At 47.3% G+C, this 24,621-nt stretch overlaps 1 protein-coding gene and 1 pseudogene across 1 annotated transcript in view; one reads left to right on the forward strand and one right to left on the reverse strand.

Moving 5' to 3' along the window:
• PLXNA2 (plexin A2) overlaps positions 1-24,621 on the reverse strand; it is a 334,324-nt gene that overhangs the window by 199,200 nt on the left and 110,503 nt on the right.
• On the forward strand, positions 11,026-11,643 carry LOC115650963 (annotated as a pseudogene).

The raw sequence follows: 24,621 nt of genomic DNA on the forward strand, positions 1-24,621 counted from the left end.
CTCTCTCTCTCTCTCCAGTATCTGCATCTTAATCTGCTGTAGGGGGTTAAAGCTTGCTCCTGCCTCTATGAGCCCCCCAGGTACAGTATTAAATCCTTTCCCAGCTTTAGTGCTCATCACCGAGTAAGGCAGATCAAATAACACTGGATAGTCTGTGCATGCAACACACAGCGTGACCACGATTCCGGACTAGAGTCCCCTTGATGGATCATGGAGCTGAGTTTACACAGTGGCTGTAGCCTTCCATTCCTGCCCACAGGGGAGTCAGTTGACTGAGGCAAAACAGAATTGGGTCTATATGAAATGGATGAGAATCAGGGCAGGGAGGGGGTGCAAAAAACGAGGCTAGTGGACTGGCTCTCTTCTGCTCCGGTGGCCAGGTCGCAGATGCCCAGGACAGAATTCAGGTTCAAGTTCAGGAAAACTAATAAGATTAAACATGATCGCTACTCTGTTCGTAACCTCCAGGGCAATGACCCAGGGTGACTAAGCTTCACTTTGGATGACACCATAATCACTATCCAGGAATCACTTTTAGCACTCAACCAGCACCACAACCTTCTAGTAACTTGGCCTTCTAGTGCCTCTGAGTTCTTGATGGTTCTGGAGCAAAATCCTGGATCCAGATATTGACAAACTCCAGTTTTAGCACTAGGGAGCACTGGGGATGTTCAGAGCTTTGTCTCATTCCATTTTAAACTAAACCGCAAAGAGGTTACCTGACTTGCCCATGGCCACACACAGTCATTCAGGCAGATAGTGTTTTGGCTCTCAGCCACACCCCAGAATCCTTAGAGTTGAAGCCCTAGCATCTTCTTTCAAGAGCTTGGGAGCAGCTGATGGAAAGGAAACAAATGCCACAAAAGCTGCCAGTCCAAATGTGGGCTCAGCCAGAAATCGGAATGAGCCCGGATATAGAGACTTTTGAGGGTGTAACATGGGATGCTTTTTTCTGTGCAAGCCTTCCCTGGGTGATTCCTGGGGAAAAAAAAGGCACCAATCCTAAAATGACTAAAATCTATAGAACACCCCCCCTTGATTTCAGCAGCTTTGGGTCAGCCCTGAAGTGAGAACAACACACTTACCTCTCTGTCAGTCTAAGCACTTAGATCCCTACCACCACCACCACTGTAGTTTCTCAGCATCTAACATGACTATAGGGACACAAACAGTAGAAGAATCAACAATATGCTTCCCAGTTACCTGATGATGAATGTATGAAAAAATTCACAGACAAGCAATAAACTGAAGTGCAGTAGGTGTGTTAGGCTTCTCCAGGCTCGAGAGCGGCTAGAAAAGTTAGGAGGAGGATGTCATGCAAGACTAAGGGTATGGCTACACTCGAAACTTCAAAGCGCTGCCGCGGGAGCGCTGCCATGGCAGCGTTTTGAAGTGTGAGTGCAGTCGCAGCGCCAGAGCTGGGAGAGAGCTCTCCCAGCGCTGCAGGTACTCCACATCCTCATGGGGTTTAGCTTGCAGCGCTGGGAGCTGCGCTCCCAGCGCTGCGGCACTTTTTATACTGACACTTTACAGCGCTGTATCTTGCAGCACTCGGGGGTGTTTTTTTCAGACCCCGGAGCGAGAAAGTTGCAGTGCTGTAAAGTGCCAGTGTAGCCATGGCCTAAGAGGCATTATAACCTACTAATAATACCACCTAACAACTTTTCATCATGACCTCCATTTAACAGATGGGGAAACTGAGGAATGGGGAAGGGGCGTGACTTACTCAAGGTCACCCAGCAGGCCAGTGGCAGAGCCAGGAATAGAACCCAGGTCTCCTGTGTCTCAGCCCAGTGCTCTATTCACTCCTAGTACCCACCCGAAAAGCAGGGAACACAACGTCTCACTATGTAAAGATGCAGAGTGAGATTTTCCCTGGCGCTCAGCGTTAGTTTAACTCTGCTCCCACTGAAGTCAGTGGGAATGTTATTGGCGAGGACAATGGGAACAGTTAGGCTAACATGGGATACATTTTTACCCATAGTTTCTCCAGGTACGGAAGACAACACATGCTGTGAGACGAGAGGGAAGAGTTCTATACCAGGTGTGTGAAAAGCCTCCTTAGAAGAGAGTTGGCTCCTCTTTCCCCGTGCTCTAAAGTGCCTGCATGCAAACATCCAGGCAGCTGCGCTAATCCTTCCCCCTGCCCATGGCCCAGAATCAACATCACTGCACACATTCCAGCAAGGGTCCATGGGTGGGAGGGACAAAGCTACACCACATTACTGCTTTCACTGCCATAATTGACCTGTAGATAAACACAAGGCTTCCGCCTTAATCCCCCTGCAGCCTCATGAACATCAGCCCCGCTAAATGTTTCATGTAATTAAGAGAAAAACCCTAATCCAGTGTAATTAGCTCCCTGATTGCCAACATGCGGCAGAAAACCACTGTTTGAACAGCAATTCAGGTCTAGCTGGTTAGGCAAATACAGTGTGTGTGGTTCAGTAATTTAACACTGAGACAATCCCCTCCCCACTGTCCTTGTAGGCTTGTTTTTCTAACCGGCACTAAATGGTTTCATGATTGTAAAAGGCCCAACAGCCCTGGATCTGCTGCCCCACTTGTTTCCTCAGGAGAAGGGATACTCATCAGATCCCTGTAGGGTTAGCAGGAGAGCTGGCAGAATAATTTCTAGAGCAATATTGGTTGCTAATTTTGACACGGCCCTGGCTCCATCTGTATCCTAAACTGCAAATCATCAGATTACTTGGGCCAGTGTTTTCACACCTCACTGCCTACATTTCAACTCTTAAATCTATATTTAGACCTCCCAAGAAAAGTGTCTTGATTCTGAGAAGTGCCGAGCATCTGTAACTCCCACAGAAAGCAATGGGAGCTGCAGGTGCTCAGACTTCTCAGATCAATTCAATTCAGAGGCTGAGATATGGATTTAGGAGCCTAACTTTAGGCAGCCAAGTGTGAAAATGTTGGGTTAAGAGAAGTGAATCCCTTGGACCAAAGATGAGCCTTTATAGCCTTTTCATGATTTGTTACTTTGTCCATCATATTCATTCTTGCAAAACTTAAAGGGTGCCAGATTAATGTTGGGCTGGGCAGCGTGGATCAGCTGGGGGCACAAGTGAGGGTTGAAGGGTTATATAACAATGGTGAGCTGGCTGTATCCTTCATCTCCCCATCTCGAACTTCTTTAATGTCTGGGGCTTCCCTGAAGCAGAGCTTTTGAAAAGGAAATATTTTTTGGAGGCATTAGCTGGGCCGTTTAAACAGACTGTCAACCTTCACTCTCTTTGTATTGAAGTTTTTTGATTGGGAATAAAATGTTATTCTCATCTCTCCTTATCAGGGTTAATATCCATTTTGAGACCAGATCCCCAAGCTTAGAAGACCACAAAATAGCTAATCCACTTTCTGTAGAAAGGAAGTTTCTAGAAGGAGGGGGGAGGGATAGCTCAGTGGTTTGAGCATTGGCCTCCTAAACCCAGGGTTGTGAGTTCAATCCTTGAGGGGGCCATTTAGGGATCTGGGGCAAAAGTTTGTCTGGGGATTGGTCCTGTTCTGAGCAGGGGGTTGGACTAGATGACCTCCTGAGGTCTCTTCCAACCCTGATATTCTATGAAGTTGAAGTCCATGTTAACAGCTCCAACTTTGCTCTTACATACCCTGAGCTAACTTCTGAGGAATATTCATTTACATGCTCTGGGATGTGAGACCTAAACAGATCTGTTTTCAAACCTCTCACTCTTATTCTACCTATTCTGACAGTGGACTCTCTCTGGTAGACAGGCCAAAAGGTTAATAGCATGAATGGGTGAAAACAGGTTCTGCCTGGCAAGATCCATGTTTGGGTTTAAGATTAACATTCTCAGCATCACCCTCCTTCTGTTCATCACATGGTAGTTCTATAAACACACCAGCAGCGAGCAGCTAGAGTCTCTCTTCTGTTAAAGGCTGGGATATTTGTTTATACAAAAATACAATGGTAATTTCTCAACCTGAAAGCTCCAGTTAAAGAGAAGCCCCTGAGGAGAGCAAGCACGGAGGCTTGTTTGCATTGCAGAAATTAAGCCAATTCCACCTCTCCCACCTATCCCAAGTTGAATTTTTCACACAGGAAGGCACTGCAGACAAAGTATTGATTGCAACCAGAGCCTCCTGGTTTGATGGCAAAACATCAATAAGAACTCGTGCGTCTGATATGTAACAATTTGCTGCTGTGTCATAATTCCCCTCCCAAGACAACAGTGCTTTAAAAGAGTCAAATATGTCTCAGAGGAGCATCAACCTATTCAGCTAGTGAATCCATGAGTTCCCTGTTCTCTCTTCCCTAGCATCCCCTGCACGCTGATGCAGACAGCACCACTGGCACTCGACTGCCATGTACATGGGAATATAAAAATTGCCGAACTGGATTAGAACCATGGTCCATCTAGTCCAGTACCAGATGTTTCAGAAGAAAATACAAGAACCCTGCATGCACCACTCCCATGCCCTCTCATTGCAGATCAGGGGATACAACAGCTGGTAGGGCTGGTGGGAAAAGGAAGGTTTGCTCCAGGATCCAGAGACTTTCCAAAGATATCACAGACAAAGATCTATGGTTAGACTGGAAACACCAATCTGTGCTGGGGAATGGGTTAGTAGGAGAATAGCAAAAACAAGGTATGAGCTGACTCAGAACTTTGGTCCAAACTCAAAACTGTTTATTTGGGTTTTTTTTGTTTTGTTTTGCCTTTTTTTTAGAGAGAGAGAGAGAAAGCGTGTGTGTGTGTGTCTGTTTGTCTGTGGAGGGGGAAATCACTTGATTTTTTTTTCTGCTACACCTCCCTCTTCTTCCATTTTCACAGCTGCCTCTGCACTTCTGCATCCTGCCTGGATTTGCCAAAACACTGTAAGAAACAACTGTTTGAGAGTATTTCTAGCCTGACTGGAAGCAGAAAGGTAGCAGAAATCTCACATGAAAACCTGTCCGTGTGTGGGAATTTGCAGAGCTGAAGAGAGTTGGATACTGTTTGGACAAACTTCTGCTCCATTTAAGTCAAACTGCTTGACATTTGACTGGCACCAGTTGCGGACATACCAAGTGCCTCTTCAGAGCACTTGGTGCAGGACAGCAGATGAAATCTCAGGGCTGGTCTACACTATGGGGGAAAATCGATCTCAGATACGCAACTTCAGCTACGTGAATAACGTAGCTGATGTCGAAGGGCTTGTCTACATCAGAAAGTTGCAGCGCTGGTGAGGGAGTTACAGCGCTGCAACTTTGAAGGTGTACACATCTTCAGGGCACCACCAGCGCTGCAACTCCCTGTTTGCAGCGCTGGCCGTACTCCCGTTTTGTCTCGGGTGTAGAGGATCCAGCGCTGGTGATCCAGCGCTGGTAATCCAATGTAGACACTTACCAGCGCTTTTCTTGACCTCCGTGGAAGGAGGAAGCCTCTGGTAATCAAGCTGGTCTCCTTTCCCGGTTTGCTCTCTCGTTCCCGGAACCCCGAGCAAGCAGGTCTCCTTCCCTGCGGTTTGCTGGGTGGCTCTGGGAACGCGAGAGCAAACCGCGGCGAAGCTGATCTCCTTTCCCGGTTTGCTCTCTCGTTCCCGGAACCCCGAGCAAGCAGGTCTCCTTCCCTGCGGTTTGCTGGGTGGCTCCGGGAACGCGAGAGCAAACCGCGGCGAAGCTGGTCTCCTTTCCCGGTTTGCTCTCTCGTTCCCGGAACCCCGAGCAAGCAGGTCTCCTTCCCTGCGGTTTGCTGGGTGGCTCCGGGAACGCGAGAGCAAACCGCGGCGAAGCTGGTCTCCTTTCCCGGTTTGCTCTCGCGTTCCCGGAACCCCCCTTGAAGCCCCCCAACAGCGCTGCAGTGTGGTCACATCTAACACCACTTGCAGCGCTGGTTGCTGTAAGTGTGGCCACTCTGCAGCGCTGGCCCTATACAGCTGTACTAATACAGCTGTAACAACCAGCGCTGCAAAATTTTAGATGTAGACATGGCCGAAGTATCTAAGATCGAATTACTCACCATCCTCACGGCGCGGGATCGATGTCCGCGGCTCCCCATATTGACTCCGCAACTCGGTTCGGGTTGGTGGAGTTCTGGAATCGATATAAGCGCGTTTGGGGATCGATATATCGCACCTAGATGAGACACGATGTATCGATCCCCGAGCAATCGCTTGCTACCCGCTGATACAGCGGGTAGTGAAGATGTAGCCTAAGTGGGGTTAGACACCAGGAAAAACACCTTTCCTTGTCAGGAGGTCAGCTCACTCCCTTTTACTGCCATCCTCAGTGAGTTGGAAGGGATTCTCATAAGCTTCTGGCTGACTTTGAAGGTTTTCTTGGAATCCTTCCCCTACAACTCTTACAGAACTTCTCTCTCTCCTCCCAACAGTAGCTGGTCCAATAAAAGATATTACTGCACCCACCTTGTGTCTCTAACATCCTGGGATGACAACTACAGCTACACTGCATACAGAGCACAGGTGACATTTCAGAAGCCATCACTAAGGGCTGGTAGCAGAACCCATTTTAAAACTGGAACGAGTGTCTATTCATTTCTGAGCTGACCTGCTGTCTGAAGTCCAGGATAGCTCAATGTGTAGTTAACCCCTTGAGTTCCAGTGCATGGTGCACTAGCCAGCAGAGGTTCTCCAGATTTCAGAGACATGCAGATATATGAACCATGGGCCATAGAGCAGCTTTGTAGGATAAAAAGTATGAGTCCTTGGTATGTAGCCAGGTCCTAGGGCCTCCGTTTTCTCTGACTTCTAGTTAACTAAACTAATTCAGGGCAGATCTTTCCACTTGCATAAATTTGTGAAAACAGAATACATGGAGAGGGCACCCTCAGACTGCTTCCTAGGCACCTCTGGCATTTCAGGCACAAACTGCATACAGAAAGAGTCCGTTTCCACACAGCCTGAACTGAGTTTGGTAAATCTCACCCCTTTCTTCTCACAGCTCCTGCACTAAGCAAAACACAGTGACGGGGACTCGTTTGCTAATGAATTCCAGACGGGATATCAAATTTACACATTGTGGTAGAAGTGGTCTGAGGGACAGTGTTTCATTTTTCTGTCTCATTACAGTTATTCCAGCTTCTATTTGGTTTCAGAGAAAATCACTCCTGCCAGAAAACCCACCATGGAATGCTAATGAAACACAAGTCTGCCTCTCCACTAGTCTTTAGTCTCCTTTCCTGAAATCCTGCACTAAATCCCCTCCCCATCTCCCACGTCTTTAGAAAGTGACATTTCTAAGGGAGTAGCTTCCAAATGAGAAGAGCTTAGCATGGCTCCCTTCTGTGCATTCGAGGTCAGTTACCTTTTGGTTACGTTGCGCTAGGAAGGTCTCACTGGTAGAAGCAGTGAGAATCTTAATTCCTAGTCCACTTGCCAGATGGCGAGGAATGGGAGAGATTCTGCTTGCAGGCTATGACCATTTCAGGATGTGGTGCTACCAGTTGGCAGGTGATAAAGCAGCACTCAGATCAGTTCAATAATTTTTCAGCAGCCTTTTAAACATCCAGAGGATGGTGGAGGTGTTACAAAACACAACTGGGAGTTGATTTAAGTGCTTGATTTAGGAGCCAAGTAAAACTGTATCTAAAGTCAAGTCCTAGGGATGGTAAAACAACAGATTGCGTCTGCCTTTCAAATCGCACTTCAAATGCCGCAAGGTTAGTGATGGCCACACAACTGTCTTGATATGTGACTGTTTAAATATTAAGTGAAGTAGTGATTCTAGGGAAGGTAAAATATAAATGGGAGTGCTACATACTTATCACTTTTCTGCCTGGATTCCAAGCTCCATCAGCCACTGCTGGTCTCTGAGGAGCAGCAGTAGGGTCATGAGTTCAGCGGGGCGGGAAATGGTTTTCCCATCTTGCGAATGTTTTGACATTTAGAAATGTTCCTGTCCCACACTGGGACTCAACTGGGACCTTTCAACATGTTTCATGAAAAACCAGAGATTCATCCCAGAACAGCCAAGAGGTCTGGGCACTCACTAGGTTCTGGTGGAGCAGGTCCTTGACTATTCTTGGTTTGACTATTCACAGCATCTCTCGCTACGCCTATATCCTGGACCCAAGAAACCACTGCAATTAAAGTTTCATCAGAACCAACCATTTTTTCCCACAAAAAGGTGGGATTTTAACAATTTGACAAAACCCCATTTTGTTGAAAAATTCCAGATGAAACAACATTTAGCAGGAGAACTCCTGACCAGTTCTAGTCATGAGATTCTCCGCTAAAAAGGCCTGATTTAAAAATCCACTGCAGACCATCGGAGTCTTTCCATTGACATCAGTGGGCTTTGGATCAGGGCCATTAGGAGATTTAAAGCTGGGCCAGGGCGAAGCAATTTTTTTGAGGGGCTGGGGAGGGAACAGAGCCTTAAATCTTCACCTCTGTTGAACTTAAATTTAAACTCCTGAAGTGTGGACACATCACTTGCAAGCCACTGGACTCTGAGGTCAACTCCTCAGAGATACTAGCTTCTCCTCACACCACCCCTCCACCCCCAAATTTGAAGCTCAAAGGATACTAGAGTTTATTTTCATTTTTCCCCCTGAAGAATGAGAGCAAAGGCTGTGCCTTAGAAGTTCTTAAAGCTTTTAGAAAGAGAGCTACAGTTTTAGCCCAAAATCTAATACAGCCAGAATTGTTATGAAAAAAATACCATATGGATAGATTTTCCAAAGAACTTAGCACCCATAATTGGGCCAGACTGTCACAATAGCCCAGTACATTGGGTGCTTTCAAAAATCTGTTCCCACATGTGGGGAAGGATTATCAACTGTTAGCATACAAATAATTGCTACCCACTCACTTCCCTGATACCTCACAGCTCCACCCCATCATAGTGAGTGGTACTTTTCATTTTATTTATTTTACGGGTGATGGTCTTACCGGATGCTGCTCCCAACATACCCATAGGGCTGGAGCAGCCATGAATATCAAGTCCCACACCGCCACTCCAACCTCAGCTTTCTTAGCTCTTCCTAATGGAGGGAGCACATTGCGCAAAGGCATTGCTAACTGCTAAGAGGCAGCATTGGATTGTGTCAGTTTTGACAGAGCTGCCAAGCTGCCATCCTGTCCCCAGTGCAGAGGGAGTTTAGGGAGGACAGGACATGGTCCACACTTGAATTAGGTTAGGAATCTTGGGTTAACCTCTGCACTCTCAAAAGTGTGTTGTGGGACTGCTAGTGATCACAGGGCTCACGATGACGGTTTAATGTCTCATCTGACAGATATCAGATCCCTTCACAAGATGCTGGGGGACTGGAACAGTACCACATCCCTCCCTCCACCCTCCCAATCACCGAAACTACCTCCCTGCAGCACACCGAGTCTTCCTTGGCAGTTTCACATCCTCTTACTGACCTGACCCTACCCTGCTAATTCATCGCTACTTGTTTGCTATTCTCTTTCTGGACCCAGTTACATTTAGATGTTCTTGCCATTGGCAGCAGAGCATCTCCACAACCTCACCACCCTAGGAGAGGAAGAATCACCAGAATTCTCTCTGCAGCTGCTGTGTCCTTATTTTGCAGTCTGAATCCTTGAATTCTGGGGTTTATCATTAGTTCAAAGAGATCATCTCCATCCACACCATGTCTCCCCTTCAGCATCTTTGCAAACTTCAATCATATCCTCTCTTAATCTCCTTTCCTCTTGAATGTTAGCTGAAGGATCCAGTCTGCAACATCCCAGCCAACCTCTTTGCAGTTAGTGGGACTCTGCTATTTGCTGTTAAGGGTCAGGAGAGCAGGACTGTTTTGTGCCTCTCCCTACCAGGTTTTCCCTCCTATCACACCAACATAAAAAAGCCCACATCTGCATAATGTAATTTGCTAATGAATTGCAGGCCCGACATTTTGTTGCAGTGTCATATTTTATTAGTCATGTCGTGGTTTGTATTCAGCTTCAGAGAACTCTTTGGGAGACTAAAACCACAGGACTGCCACTTTGCCAGTCTCAGATTCCTAGGACTGGTCATTTGAATGAACCAAGGAGCCCATTCTCTCTCTCTCTCTATTTCTGTTCATTTAAAGAGCTGGTTGCACAGAACGGCACTCGGTATTTAGATTAGTCTGTGGCAGAGCCAAGAACGGAACCCAGCTTTTGAGTCCCACTCCAATGCCTTAACCACAGCGTGAACTTGCCTCAAAGAGCTCTTCCCCTCAGACTCTTTCTGCTACGAAAGTTTTCGGGAAAGCGCCACTTGAGACTGTTCTCCTATAGTCTTCTAACCACTACAGCCAATTACAAAGAGGAATAAGTTGTTGTGAGGCTATGTCTACACTAATGAAACAATTCCAACATCGCTATGTTGCTGTAGCTATGCCTACAGAGCCCCGTAGGGTAGCTGCAGTGGACAGAAGGAGTTTTTCTGTCGGGGTGAGAACACCACCTCTCTGAACGCTAGCAACATTGGCAGAAGCCCTGTTCTCTGTCAACGTTGCTGTGCCTACATTTGAGGTTTTGCCAACACAGCTATTGTCAGTTGGGGATTGGGTTTTTCATGCTACTGACCATCACAGCTATGCCAATATAACATTTCAATCTAGACCAAGCCTGAGTGTGTCTATCTTACATACAACAACAGTCCTATGCCCTGGCTCTCTGTTCATCTCTTTGGTCGCTCTCTGCCTTTAGCCAATACTCCGTTACTGCTACCCTGAGGGGCAAGCCAGAACACTGAAAAAATGAAAACCAGAAGCACACAGTACCCATCCGCTTTAGTGTCTCACTCCCCTGGTTTTCTCCATGTCAAAGCTCCCTCCTTGGGCTGTGTTATTCACTCCATCTGCAGTTAATTCCAGACAAGCAAAATACAAACAAGAGCCTCAGCTTCCTGAGGCCTCCCTTTCCAAATCAAAGTCTCAGCCAACTCCAGCTAGCAGTAAAGGAACGTAAGCTGCCTCCTGCTCTCCAGTGCCTTTGGAAGCCAACCAGCCTCAAAGAGCTCTTCCAGAGCCAGCATGGGAGCCTCACCTATGTCTTGCTCTTTTCTCCCGTGGAGTTAGCACTTCCATTAGAACAATAGGCTCTGCCTGGTGGATGGCAGCTTCTTTGTTCAGACATGTGGATCAGCATTGCCTGTGGACTTGGCTTGGCCCCAGCCTTTCTGTGCGACACGTGGTCCCCATGGGAACAACAGCAAAGGAGGATATGGCTCAATTTTGGGATAAAAATACCCGGTCAAACCATTCCATGTCCCCTCATATCACTATCTGCAAGTGGTCTCTGCCCATGATGATGTCCATTGGCCACGGTGGCACTGGTGTTGCAATGATTGCAGGAGTCTCTCTCTTTGGCCTGGCTGCTTTGATTCTCCCAGAACAGTTCCCCATTACCTGGCATTTGTGAAATCGCTTAGCCTGGGGCCTGCTCTTATCTACTCTGCTAAGTTTGCTTTGGCTTTCCCCCTCGCCTACCACATCTGGAATGGAATTCGACACCTTATGTGGGACATGGGAAAAGGATTTAAGATTCCCCAAGTCTACCAGTCTGGAGTCCTGGTCCTGATGCTGCTTTCCTCTGCTGGACTCGCAGCCATGTGAAGGCACCTCCCTCCTGAAGCCCTCCCTTCTCCTACAAGGATTTGATTCATCTGGTGATCTGGTCCAGACAGAGCTCAGTGTGTGTGTATAGGGGGAGGGCAGGAGGGACTAGAGACTCCTAGGGTATGTCTACATCTAAAATTTTGCAGCGCTGGTTGTTACAGCTGTATTAGTACAGCTGTATAGGGCCAGCGCTGCAGAGTGGCCACACTTACAGCAACCAGCGCTGCAAGTGGTGTTAGATGTGACCATACTGCAGCGCTGTTGGGCGGCTTCAAGGGGGGTTCGGGGAACGCGAGAGCAAACCGGGGAAGGAGACCAGCTTCGCCGCGGTTTGCTCTCGTGTTCCCCGAACCCCCCTGCAAACCGCAGGGAAGGAGACCTGCTTGCACGGAGGTTCGGGGAACGCGACAGCAAACCGGGGAAGGAGACCAGCTTCGCCGCGGTTTGCTCTCGCGTTCCCCGAACCCCCCTGCAAACCGCAGGGAAGGAGACCTACTTGCACGGAGGTTCGGGGAACGCGACAGCAAACCGGGGAAGGAGACCAGCTTCGCCGCGGTTTGCTCTCGCGTTCCCCGAACCACTCTGCAAACCGCAGGGAAGGAGACCTGCTTGTTCGGGGAACGCGAGAGCAAACCAGGGAAGGAGACCAGCTTCGCCGCGGTTTGCTCTCGCGTTCCCCGAACCACTCTGCAAACCGCAGGGAAGGAGACCTGCTTGTTCGGGGAACGCGAGAGCAAACCGGGGAAGGAGACCAGCTTGATTACCAGAGGCTTCCTCAGGTATGCTGGGATACCTGCTTATTCCACGGAGGTCAAGAAAAGCGCTGGTAAGTGTTTACATTGGATTACCAGCGCTGGATCACCGGCGCTGGATCCTCTACACCCGAGACAAAACGGGAGTACGGCCAGCGCTGCAAACAGGGAGTTGCAGCGCTGGTGATGCCCTGCAGATGTGTACACCTCCTAAGTTGCAGCGCTGTAACCCCCTCACCAGCGCTGCAACTTTCTGATGTAGACAAGCCCCTAGATAACTAAATTGTTGGGGAAAGATGATGCTTTCCCCTTTTTGTAAAAACAAACAAACAAACAAAACAAAAAACAACAAGAGAGCTGACTCTTTATGCCACAATCAGAGTAGCAGGAGGCAGGTCCCTTGCTAACCTTCGCTCTAGTCCGACAGCTGCATGTTTTGCTTTGCAAACATGGTCTGAATGAGCTCCGGGCCCACAAAGCCTCTATAAGCTCCAAAGGGCATCTATACCCCATTACATTCAGGGGCAGCTCCAGGCACCAGCACGCCAAGCACGTGCCTGGGGTGGCAAGCCACGGGGGGGGGCTCTGCTGGTTGCTGTGAGGGTGGCAGGCAGGTTACCTTCGGCGGCTTGCCTGTGGAGGGTCTGCTGGTCCCGCGGCTTCGGTGGACCTCCTGCAGGTATGACTCCGAATCCACAGGACTGGGGACCTCCCACAGGCAAGCTGCCGAAGGCAGCCTGCCTGCTGTGCTTGGGGCAGCAAAACACCTAGAGCCGCTCCTGATTACATTGCCCTTGGTCACCTCAGCTTCTCCCCTCCTTTCACATCATGCTTGGAACAGCCTCTCCACCTCCCACATGCCAAGCGCCCTCCCTTTCCTCTAGTCCCATTTCTAAATCTTGCAGTGTCTCTCTCAGTGCCAGTGAAGTCACTGCACCTTCTGCAGTGGGGCCAGCATCTCCTAAGTCCACTGGTCGGCAGAGATGGAACTCCTTGGGGCAGGGATCTTGTGTGGTAAAAGCATCACGGGTGCTACACAGGAGGGAGAGTAATTAGCAGGGAGGCAGAAAGTCAGTCCCTGGAGTCTCATCTTAGGTGGCATAGGACTTGGGAGTGCAGCAGCTTTCAAGCTTGTTGGGTTTGACTTGTTTAGTTTAACTGACTCTGACATGCATTTAACAGTTTATTATCGGTATGAATCCATCTTGACCTTATGAGCCTATTGGATTTTGCTAGGGTTAGTTTGAGTGGCATATGTGTAGGTGGGCAGTTCTTTATGATGCTCACCCCTAGAGAGCTAATTTGCTTCAGTGCTTCCTCCCACAGGATGCCAGCAGAAAGCCTGCTGCATCCAGTGCATACCTGATGCTCATATCTGGAGGGGGGCGGGGGAAGAGACCTACATAAAATGTGTGAGCAGGGCATGGGTTTCTAATGGGACGGTTGCAAACCCGGCCCTTTCCTTAAATTAGCAGAAGGTGTTGCCACCATTTATGAGCTGCGCCGGGCAATGATTTCAAATGAAAATCTGTATTTTATTCATTAGGTGTCTGTTTTGCTGCTGAACTCTTTAATGCGTTTCCCAGCTGTATCAATCCAGAGCTGCGAAGGAAGCCATTAAATCTGAATGCATGTAACTTTTCTGGTAAGATGCATTCATCACAGGAAGTTAGTTTGTAGGTTAGGGACTTATGCAGCCCTCAAACCCAACCTGCTATTCTCACTACTCTCTAGTCTAGGAAATATTTCTCTTCTCCACCTAGTGGGAAGAAAGTAAATAACATGCTGGGAATTAAGAGTCAGAGGATGCTGCGGCCTGACAAACCCATCAGGATTGTAAACGATTGTGAAGCAAGGTCCATCTGGTGACACTGCTGGGTTCCTCCATCCTTCACATAGGTTGGCAGGGATTGCAAGGAGCCAGCACGATCTCTGCTGGGATTCAGCTTAGTGCATTGCCAGCAGCTGTCACGGAGATAAAATGAGAATAAGAGCGAGGATTATTTGCATTGTTGCAAACTCTTCTTCTGGGCTCATTTACAAACCTTGGTGTCCCAGTCAAACTCTATATTGATGATTCTCTCCAATCTTCCCCCTGTCCCTCCACACTTCTTGGGCAATTAGAACAAAGATTTCTCTGGCACATGCCTTTCCCTATCACGTACGGAAATTAGAAAAGCAGTGTCTGCACGCCAGAAGATTTACTCACTTGTCCTAACTGACAAAATGGATTGGTTCTGATGGACATGCTAGGATGTGCAGCTGCATTAATGAACGGTTTAACATGGAAACTGATGGAGCTGTTCACCTCACAGACGTTATTAGCAGAAGTTTATTTAAAGCCAACTTTCTGGTTGTTGTAAGTTTATTTATTGATCGGCACCCACAAGAACAATCATTTCAGGCTCCTTCTTTGAAAAATAATAATTTACTATAATATTTTAGAGAGATGTTTTCAAGTCAGAAGACTTTATGAATCATAGACTTCCCCACTGAAATGCAGCCAACTCTGGGATTGAGAGCTAGGTAGGTAAACTGCATAGAGCATGGGAAAGGACGAAACTGTGCACCAGAGTAAAACTCTACTCTTATCAGAAGTCCTTGGGATTTTTTTCAGGAGCCAACAGGATTTGTTTTCAAGTTCTCCTGGGAAAGATTGCCCTCAGACTGCATGCAGCTCAGGAGGATGAAGGCATCCTGCTAGAGTTTGAACCAGTGGTTGTAGATAGTACTATTTTATAACCCTCTGGTGTGGTTATTCCAAGCCAACAAATTAAACTCCCCATCAACATGTAAAAGTTGAACTTTGCCCCTGAAAGATGCTCAGATATCATGGTGATGAGCACTATATAAACCATATAGGGATAGATTAAATACATGCTTCCATAGTCCTATATTCAGCCAAATATTCCATTTAAAGGAATTTTAAACTGGGGCTGATGGATCTGGAAGCACTGCTGTTGGGAGTCACAGAGAAGCCAAAGACTGGATGGGCCATGGAAGCTGCTTTTATAGTGAAGCCCTGTAGAATTTAATGGAGACTAAGGCTTTTGGATTGTATAGAAATTACTCTGAAGCTCTGTAGAACTGAACAGAGAATGACCCTGCCCTTTTTTAAACCACTCTCTAGAATTCTATAGTGGGTTGTAATTTTCTATTAAATTCTATAGAACGGTTGCTCCTCCTCTTCCACCTGTAGGGGGGATTGGTCTTCAGCTCAACACCTTTACACACTCATAGGGCCTCGCTGAGAGGAAGCTTGCACTGCAGTCACCTCTGCTGTGGATGCTCTGTAGTTGATGTAGGGCCTCGCTGAGAGGAAGCTTGCACTGCAGTCATCTCTGCTGTGGATGCTCTGTAGTTGATGTGGGGACACCAGGTCCATTGGAGAGGCTCCTTTCACCAGCAGCAGATACAGTTAAAAGGAAATAACTCATTATTTAATAGCATCCTTGTAAGTCTAGTAGCACTAATGGGCTCTGCTGTCTTACCACTGCTCTTGTTCAGAGACCTGCAAAGCTGAGTGAGAGGGGCCCTAGGTTAAAAACATCATCTCTTACATGCAGAACATGTTTGTGTTTAGGTCTTCTCCGACACAAGGACCCTGAACCTGATTGTAATATAACTGAGCAGCACACTTGCTTTATACATCAGTCTGGCAAGGACATGCTTTCGATTTCAGCAAGTGCTAGAATGAGTGGACAACAGGGAGAAATGTGAAAGTGGCAAGGAAAAGCAGGAAGAATTAAAGCCCGCAGGACAACACAGTTACAATTTGTTCTGAATACTGTACATCTATTCATATGAAAATCTATACAGCTGCTACTGTTGCATGCACTCTTCTTACACAGCATGAAATTAAAATTCCTCTTTGGTATCATATTGCTGCGCTACATAGCGACTCCAGACTAAGCTAGCAGAGAATTTATCCTTTGGCTTCCACAGTTGAGTTTGTGTGGGGATTGGAAGCCAATGGGTTGAGGGAAACAAGTCTATTGCCCACAGTAAAAAATCCTACTTCCAAAAGAAATCCCACAGAAATATTGCTGGCCTGGAGTATGACTGCTGGTGCTAATTTCACAGTGTAGTTTCACATGCATAATTCCCCCCTCCCCTGGGCCACTTTCCTTCTTATCTTTCCAGAACAAACTCAACTTGCAGGCTAATTTCAAGGAGCATTTCATACACCAGAGTCCAGCCAAGTGTCAATGGATCTGCTGGCAATGCAAATTGAGGCAGTCATGCAAAACAAGGGTGCTTATGGATTCTGCAGAGTGGTGAACAAGAGACAGGTAAAGGCTGCAGGGAAGGGAAAATGATTTTCCACTGTTTCACACCTTGTGTCATTTGCAGGTATGCAGAGTGAGTAGGATTTTTCAAAAGTGCCTAAGTCATGTAGAAGCCTAAGTCCCTTTGGTTTTCAATGGGACCTGGCCTCCTGAGCAACTTAGGCATTTCTGAAAATCTCACCTCTAAAACTCTACCAATTTGGAATTCTGCATTCAGACCATTCACAGCCACTTTGCACAGAAGTAAAATGATGACAGAAGATGCAAAGCAGTAGAGAATCATCCCTGAATATCCAGGGAAGCTTTGAATCCATTCAAGTGTTTTTTAGTGAACTCCAGCACACCTCATATCAGGTATCCCCTGCTCCCAGGAGCTACTGTCACAGAATTAAATATCGACAGATGTGCTAGGTGCTGCACAGGAGGTAAAACGGGAATCCTCCCCATCCCAGAGCATGCCCAATTTAAGGCCCCAATCCTGCAGTCAGCTAGATATGTGCAGACACCGAGTTCTGCCTGCCCTTAGGCCCTGGTCCTGCAATGAGCTCAACAGACATGAAGATGGAACATGTTGAGATCCTGAGGCGGGAATAATGGAGGGTTTTCTTTGTTTGGATTTCTGTCTATCTAGGTACTTACACTGCCCCTAGCACCATAGGGTCTGAGCACTCCACAAACCCTCAGTGCGATGCAGAAGCATAGACCCATTTTGTAGATAGGGAGCTCAGGCAAAGGGACTTCAAAGGCCTAACCCTGCAAACACTTAAGGCCATACACAACTTTACATACCTGACAAGTCCCATTGACTAGTGAGTGAGTAACGAGCCTCAACTCACACGGGAAGCTGACAGCCAAGCTGGGAATTGACATCACATTTCCAGGGTCCTAATTCACGGCCTTAACCCCCAAACCATCCAATTCACTTCCGGTGGGCATTGCCTACAAAATGAGTTCTACACAAAAGCTTATCACGTTGGGAGGCCAGAGGTTTGGCAAAGAAGACTATAAGGAGAATGGGTTTGCCACTTGCAATGAATAATCAAGCTCTGAAACGTGATGACACTTTTATAAAACTCTTTCCTTTTGCACTTCTCAAAGTTGGGGTAATGCTGGCTCTGAGATAATTTGGGGACAAAAGGGTGGGGCAGGAGAGGACCCTGAGATGGCTGAGACCCTCCCAGAAAACTTTTCAGATCATGCAGTGGGACTTAAGAAGGTTTCTCTATTATGTATGCACAGAAACAGCAAGGAAGAGCAGGGAATCTATATTGTGCTACAACATGATATAGAATTAATCCCCCCAGGTAACAGAATTCCTCATAAATGGCAAACGGGGAGATAGCCACAGTATTATATTTTAATCACACTTTCTGTCAAAATATCCCCTGCAGGGAGCATTTCAGGAGATGGTATCACAAGCAAAGCCTTATTTGAGAAGGAAGATTTGAACTAGACAGCAGCAAACTATCAATATGTTCTTTGTGAGATGGGTAGATAGAAGACGCCTTACAGCAGTGTTAGCAGTACCTAATGGAGTATTGCTCTCCCCTATGTAATGCTGGTTCTTATTTGTGTGTCTCTATACACAGCGCATACTATATATTTTAATGATATTGTAATGTGGCTGCCTTATATTGACATGGCACTTTTCATCCAGAGAGACTTTACACTCTAAGCTTTACAAATATATAGGAGTGGAATAACTTTTGTCCACAAAATGCAGCGAATTATTGGCCGATACCGGGCAGCTTACACAGCAATGCTAAACACGACAGTTGAGGGGAGGAAGCAAAGACTAGGCAGTTGAATTTGTGGTGGGATTTTAAGTAGGTAATGCAGTATGGCCAGCACACTAGCACCCTATCTCACATGAAGAGCATCACAAAATCTTCAAAGTCCTCAGTGGTCAGTATTCTAATCTTTTAGGTAACACTGCCCACAGCATCCTAGGACAATGGGCACAGTGCTGCCCTAGATGGAAAAGCACCTTCCATAGATGTACCAATGCCACTGCCTGAAATGTACTGGGTTTTCCTTGGCCTCTCATCCAAGTACTGAATAGTCCCAACAGTGCTTAGCTTGTGAGCTCTGATAGTTGATTAACCTGTAGGGATGAGTTGGGGCAAAGGATTCTCTTTCCTGAGGTTGCAGGACTCAGAACTGGGTGTGTCTCTGTGCCACATGTTCTTTCTTGGTAGGTCTCATAGGCCTTCTCTGCACTAGGGATTTGCCCCGGTTACAATCTGCGGTATAGCTGCACTGCTTTGCTGATCTACAAAAGGGTTTGCACTGGTGCAGCTTCCCCCTGGCCCCCGCCAGTGACTGTAGTTGGAGCAAACCTCCAATGACGAGACCACAGTTGTATTATTTCTCCATGAAGTGCTGCTGGGTAATAAGAGCTTAAAAAAAAGCTCCTATTGGTAAATCACTGGTTAATATTCCATTGCCCCCAGGCCCATACAGCAGAAAGTCATGCCAGCAAGGGACAAATTTAGATGTCTGGCTGCTTTAGGAGGCAGATGCAACTCCTTCCCCTCATCCCTGCCTTCAGTTATGAAAGCAGCCTCCCCTGAATGCAGATAAAAATAGTCAGTGCCCCAGCTGGACAGGCCTTGAGTGCTTCTGCCTCACTAGGCTTGGCTTTGTGGCTGCTTTTGTAGTGGCACTCCTGAGTTCCTGGCAGCCATTGAGCTGGAAGGAAAAGGGTTTGATTATTCGACCCACCACATTGTTGGTGACCCAGATCCGTGATCCCTACCCTATCACTCTGCATTTGACCTGGATATTTTACATATGGAAGAGCTGAAGCAATTCCAATGGATCCAAGCTATGCCCTTGTGCAGGTTAGATGATTGATTCGTTACAGCAGTCACAACGTCTCCTGCCCAGGGCACCATGCTGACGTCAAGGTAATGCATGAGGCCTTTACATTCAGGGTGGGATTTGTGGGGTGGGAGACAGCGTGTTTACCACTGTTTCCATATAGACATTTGTGCTCCTGGGTTGGAAAAGTGCTGATACAAAAGAAAATGAGATGCCAGAACTTCATTGCATGACCCAATGTCAGCGCCAGGATTGGATGGATCCTGGACTTTAAGAAAATGGAGTTCATGCGAGTACTGAGTCCCTGGAGATAATTTATAGTTTTCATTGGGAAAATCATTTTCCCATTTCCCTTGCCTGCTTAAAATCAACCTAGCCAGTGCAACCCCCAGTCCTGGCTTTCACAACAGCCTACATTTTCCCAGCCTGATACAGCCTCAGGTGGTGGAACCATACTGCAATGTTGAAATGCAGCCAGTTCTAGGATGGAGGGAGGCACAGCACTCTCCCCAGCAGTGTGGCAAAGGAGAAATGAAGGGCGTTGAGGCCACCTCCTCCCTACAATAACGTGGAATCCTTTATGCCTGTACAGGTGATAGTGCCTCATTTTTAAAGGTCTCATCCACGAGAACCACACCAAGGAACAAGTCACATATTCCTGTCTTGGAAGAACAAAGAACCTGGATTGGAATGCACAGCTGGAGGAGTGTCACATACATTTTCCAATACTCCTAAAGAGCCCCTTCCACAGCCCCTGTGCTCAGGGCATACCATACACAAAGAGGTGGAAGCCCCTTGTTAAAACATTGGCATGACACTACTACAGCACCTTGCGCTGCTGCACATCCCTCCCTTGGGGATCGTACCGGAGCCATGTCTCAGTAAGCAAACAGTCAGAAGAGAGTAGCAAAGTGAATTAAGGTGAGTGGCTGCAGTTTGGCACTTTAATGGGGGTGTCCATGAATTACAGAGACATCGATCGAGGTGACTGCATATCAATCAGATGGCACTAACTTACCCTGACAAGGGGCCATGGAAAATGCTCCCCATACCCCACAACAAACGTTAATTATTTACATCCCCAGGACTTTTTCAATTATCTCTCCAGCAATGAGGGAAGGCATCCTGCTCTTCTGAGATTTTGATTAAAGGGGGAAGAAGTTCTGAGGAAGTGGGAGGTGGGAAAGAAAGCATGATTAGCTCAGCCTACCACAAGCTCCTTTAATGGGGAAATAAAAAGGACCTGATCATTTGCCGTGGCTAATATCAGACAGCCTCATCTGGACTCATTTCATAGTGTATGTTGCAATACTTCCCTAGGCAGAGTTAGACACATCAGCACAAACCAGAGTCAATAAGGCAGGTGTGGCTGTTACCTGCCTGCTGCTCTATTGCAAGGTTACACAATGAAATGCCTTGGTAGAGCTGCAGACTGGAGAACGGTTTAGGTGCCCTGCTGGTGAGGGTGTGCTGCAGGTCCCCCTCTGTGCCAATCCACAGAGGAGATGAGCTGTTACTGCCCACAGATATAGAGCCTGGCCTCTTTAGTTCAAGCTGTAGCAGCTCCCTGCTTTTATCTCTGAAGGTCCCTGGTGTGTTGGTCACCGGGGTGGTGGTTACATTTACAGGTGGAACAAGGGCACCATGAGCAAGTTTCTCTTGGCCCCACTCCTGCCCAAGATGAACCCCACTCCCATGTAGCGATCTGGTTCCACAGCACATTCAGTCATTGGCTACTTTGTTGTGGCTGCCAGTGATGAAGCCAGCTAGGCTGTATTGTGTGTCACTTTCCCACTAGGAATTGGATTGACACTACCCACTCATGTTACATAGGCCAGTGAACCACCATCAGCTGGCATCAACCTTACTCATGGCATGGATTCGAACTCTTGGCCTGGGGTAAACAGCCGTGAGCCCTTTGTCAGGTCTTCCTCATTTGAAAAGAACTTTTGCAAACCTCTCTGTGCATAGAGGCACTCGCCTCTTGCTGAGCCTGGCATGACTTGATTGTGTGAAAAATGAAAAGTAACCATCTGGATTCCTGTGATGAAGACAGCCAGAAAAAATTTGGAGCAGGTTCTATTCTGCAGGAAGCTGCAGAGACAGGGTTGCAGTGACAGAAGCTGGTGCCAGAGTGAGGTGGGAGACTGGAGAGTGGAAGGGTTTTGGACACAAAGCCTTTTGCCCATCTGGCCACTAGCTCCGATCCAGCCCAGGGAGATGACTAGTGACTGGAAGTTGTTGCACTTCCAATGGTGGGTTGGCATCCTGTGTGGAACCAATTAGTGATCTCAGGGTGTGGCCACATCACAGTTTGACCCTTCCTGAAGTTTCAATGCAGGGGCCAAAGATGGACGGGGCCAGGAAAGGGGGTTGATCTAGGGGCCCACTCATTAAAGCACACAACAAGAGCTTGGGAGATCTTGGTTCAAATCCTAGCTCTGCCATAATCTTCTGGGGGTGACCCTGGGCCAGTCAATCTCTCCATGTCCCATTTCCTCAACCATAAAATGGGAATAATAATCCTTAATTTCCCCTCAACCCTTTTCCTGTCTATTTAGACTGTACATTGTTTGAGGTGGGGATTGTCTCTTAATTGTGTGTATGTACAGCATCTTGCACAATGGGCCTTAATCCTGTTGGGGTGGGGGGTTGTCTGTAGAAGCTATTGTCATGCAAATAAAAAACAGCCACCTCTAGATGGTTATTATGGGGGCTGGGCTGAGTACAATAGGGGGAAGGGACAGTAAGGAGAAGTTTGCACCAATGCTGTAGATCATAGGTAATCGGCTTGAGGGCTAGTCAATCCAGCCCCTTAAAAATAAAAAGAAATGGCTCCAACCCTAGATCTTTTCTTTCAAGAGAGTTTAATATGGCTGGAAGAGGCATAGAGGGGATTTGTAGCTTTAAAACCAAGGAAGGCCAACAAAAAACAATTGAGAAGAAAATAAAGGAGTCCTGAGTGCAGCACAGCTCCCAAAATATTATCCAGATAGTGTTTCAGAGAAGCTCCTTTAGTTGTTCCCAGCCTACACAGTAGTGGTGTTATGGTCCCTCTCTATCCTGTTGTTGCTGGTGGGAAATTTGGGGTCTGTTAGCCTCGAAGTGGAGCCATGTGAGTCAGGCACATGTACATGTGCTGGTTACCCGCAGCCAGGACTGAGAAATATAATCATACTATCTGTGCTTAATTTTTTTTTTTTTTTTACTTTCATAACTGATGCAGCAAGCCCGGAGGTGCCGGGGCTCTGACCTGTCAAGCCCAGAGGTGCAGGGGCTCAGCGCCGGCACAAATTAAGCACTCCATACTATATTCCCTGTCAGATTCTACCTAACCCTTGATAACCTGTTTCTGACTGGCTGAGTTTTAGAACACAGCCAATCGGATAATCCATTTCCTGACTGCCCACCAGGCCACCTCTGATGCACAGCCATGTGACTAAGTGGCCTGATGATAATTGCTCATCGTCACCTCCTCCTGCCCTTACACTGCCATCTGTGCCCTGCAGCGCCTGTGCCTAGACAGGATACTGAGGCGGGGAGGGAATGTCCATCCCAGGTACCAAGAGCCAGCAGAGGGATAAGCAAGAAATGATAGGAACATACATGGCTGGGGAGATAAAGAGGCAGCTCTCCACACTGCTAAGTGTTAGGGGCTGGAGGAGACCATGACCACTTTCTCTTTGGGGCAGATGTTCGAAGGAGCTCCATACCATTGGTGCACATCAGATGCGCAGTGCTTCTGAAAATTCAGCCCGTAGTTAGATGCCTTAGCAGAGCTCGACAGTTTGTCTCTACTGGAGGTGCTGAGTCCTTGGAGACTGGCCCTTTAAGAGGGCAGTGCTGGAAGAGTCCTGGGATTACCAGGGTTACCCACCAACAGGACAGTCCCAAATTGCTCCTCTGGTGGACAAGAAATACAAGGGCACTTTCTGACTGGCCTTGAGAAATAACCCATCTGCCCCCTGAACCTTTGTAAAGGAGGAACTCAGTACCCACTGCTACCTGCAGGCAGAGATGGAGGCTTGACCCAGGATGTGGGAGAAACAGGTGGATTGCAAAGGCAGTTTGGGCTCCAGGACTCACCTGCCATTCCAATGCCCCTGATAGCAATAGGGTACGGCGCCTCTTTGATGCTTTAATGAATTCATTAAAAGTATTTTTAAATTAACTCCAGCACACCTCATATCGCCTGCATTCCCTGCTCCCAGAAGCTACTGTAACAGACTAGGGGTTTGTTATATAATTAAATATCAACACATGTATCTCATGCTCAGCATAGTTTCTGTATTTGCTTGTGCTAATTAGGATGTGAACTAAAGAGTCTCACAGAAGAATCTTAACGTGCTTCCAGGCTAATTTTCCTTGAAGGTTTGGATAGTCAAATCCCATCTCCGCCAGCTCCATCTTCCTCTCCAATCCCCTCCCCTAGAAAATGTTGAACTGAATTTCTCCCCTTCCTGCTCAAATTAACTCATCTCTGATAAAGCAGTGAGAATCTTCTCTCACATCGCCCTACATGCCCCCCTACACCCTCCCCTCTCTCAGATGCAAATCACCATTCATCTATCCTCATTTCTCTCTCCCTCACACAACTATCATACTCCAACCATTCCTATCATAGGTACGTGCGCACACACATAAACAGTGTGCTAGGTGTAATTTCAAGCAATTTCCCTTCCAGTCACTCTGCCATCTCATGTAATCTCCCCCCAAAGGGGATCAGAGATTCCATGGTGCCTTCGCTTGGCCATAAAGAATGCAAATCATATCCCCTGATGTTTTTGAATAATGCAAACTCAAAGCAGTCAGCAGAACCCTGGGTAGTGGGCTGTCTGTTCACTGCTTGTTAGCTCATGTTTGCAGTTACTGTGGCTCCGGATTAGATTGGAGATACACAATGAGCTTCAGAAGCACCTGGCCAAAGGAAAGATTTTGTTTAGAGAATCCAAATTATCAGCTTCCTGCAGGTACAATGTTTAAACCTACTGGGAACCTGTCAAAAATTTGTCATGTGGTACTACTTATTCAAATGGGCTTCCTGGTAGCTGTGGATTACTTTCCCTTTTAACATCTGGAATAGCAGAGGAACACAGGAGTCCCCATAGCAGATTAGGACATCAGGTTTGGTATTTTGTCTCCTGCAGAGTCCAAATCCCGATGGTTGGAGGGAGGAAAACTAAAACAAAAACACTAAACTGTCTGACAAATTGCACCAGGCTGTAT

Source organism: Gopherus evgoodei, chromosome 4, assembly GCF_007399415.2.
Source record: "Gopherus evgoodei ecotype Sinaloan lineage chromosome 4, rGopEvg1_v1.p, whole genome shotgun sequence".
Classification (NCBI taxonomy): Eukaryota; Metazoa; Chordata; order Testudines; family Testudinidae; genus Gopherus; species Gopherus evgoodei.